We start from the raw sequence: 1605 nt of genomic DNA on the forward strand, positions 1-1605 counted from the left end.
GGGTGTCCGGGGAGGGGGGGGGGTGCTCCCCGAAGGCACCGTCTTCCAGACCCGAGTCGGCGCACCTGAGCTGGTCCGTGTCTCTTGCGTGGCCTGCGTGGCCATCCTGGAAGCTGGTTCCTGTCCCCCGAGCAGCCTTAGGAGGGAAGGGAGGGAACGCAATGCGTGCGAAGGTCAGCACTGACCTCTGCCCCCCGCCCGCCTTGACATGCGGGCGCTGCGCCCCGGCGGCCAGCCTCGGACCCGGCCTGCCCCGTGCGGATTTCTTCCCGATTCCTGCCTGCACCCTGACTGCGTTTAGGCTCAGGCCCTGAGGGCCACCCACGCGCCTGGCTAGGTCTGCAAGCCCCCACGCCTTGGGCCGCACCCGGCCCTCTGTGTTGTCCGCATGCTGTGCAATCCTGCTCCGGGAAACTCACTTCCTCCGGGTCTGCGTTCGTCAGGGGCCTCCGGAGCCCGGCCGCACCAAGGCGGCATTTCAGGTCATGGGCTTTCCCCGAAGTGCATGACTTTGGGTTCTTAAAGCAGAAATCGGGAGGCAGCAACGGCTGCTCGAAGCTGCTGTGTGGATGGTGGGTCCGCAGTCGCCGCCTCGTGAGTCTGTGCCCTGTGACCCGAGTTTGCAAAGCAACCTGAGAATCCCGGTCAGGTCCTTGCAAAGTGGGTGTCGATGAGTTCGCGTGCCTTCAGGGCGGGTCGGAAATGTTTGTGAAACTGCGGATCATGGGGCCATCGGAGGATTGTAGGGTCAACTCCGGACGCGCGGCTGGCAGGTGCGAGGTGTGTGCAGAGCACCGGCTTCGGCTGCGGCATTGAGGGGTGCAGGCAGTCAGGGAGGGGCCGCGGGGGGCAGGAGGGGCCACGCGCTTTCCTTCGGGTTGGAAGGGAAAGAATAAATGTTCTTCTTGGAGCAAAGGGATCCGAGATTGTGTCTTCACAGGAGGGAAGGCACGTGAGTGTATTGGGCTGGTTTTCATCTGAGCACAACTGTGTTTAGAAAAGCTCGGAGGACGAGGCCCCGGGTTCGGGGCACGGAAGCCGGGGGACGGGTGGGGGCGGGGAAGGTCCCCTGTGACCACCATGTCCTGCGTGACCCTTGAAAACAAAGGGTATCTTCCTGTCCGATCGTGGGGCTGAGCATGCGTGGGCCACGGGCCACGCAGCATTCGGTGTGGACCCCCGGCCAACATCCGTCTACACCTCAGCGTACGGAAGACATGGCGTATTTTCCTGAATGCACTACGAGTTTCGGCCAATCCTAGAGGAAGCTGGGTTGGGTCCAGCATCGTCTACAGCAGCGTGATCTTCTTTCCTGAGTGTTTTTGGACGGTGTTTTCTCTGGCCTCGACTGCCTAACGTAATCCAATTGCTTGACTTTAAAGGCTAAAACCCTTATTTTTTTTTTCCACCATCGTAGGAAGCGTGCCCAAATTCCACACAAGGCGGTTGATTGTGTTTGGGGGAAGAGCTGATCTTTGAGACCCGGTGTCCCTGGGGTGCCCGCNGTTTGTTTCCAAAGCAGTGGATTTGGAAAGCGTCGGTCTGTGTGTGAATCCGTGGCTGGTGGGTGTGTGTCGAAGTGCACGTGAGTGTGTTTGTGTGAAG

This window comes from Crocuta crocuta, unplaced genomic scaffold (genome assembly GCF_008692635.1).
Source record: "Crocuta crocuta isolate KB4526 unplaced genomic scaffold, BGI_CrCroc_1.0 scaffold221, whole genome shotgun sequence".
In the NCBI taxonomy this organism is placed as follows: domain Eukaryota; kingdom Metazoa; phylum Chordata; class Mammalia; order Carnivora; family Hyaenidae; genus Crocuta; species Crocuta crocuta.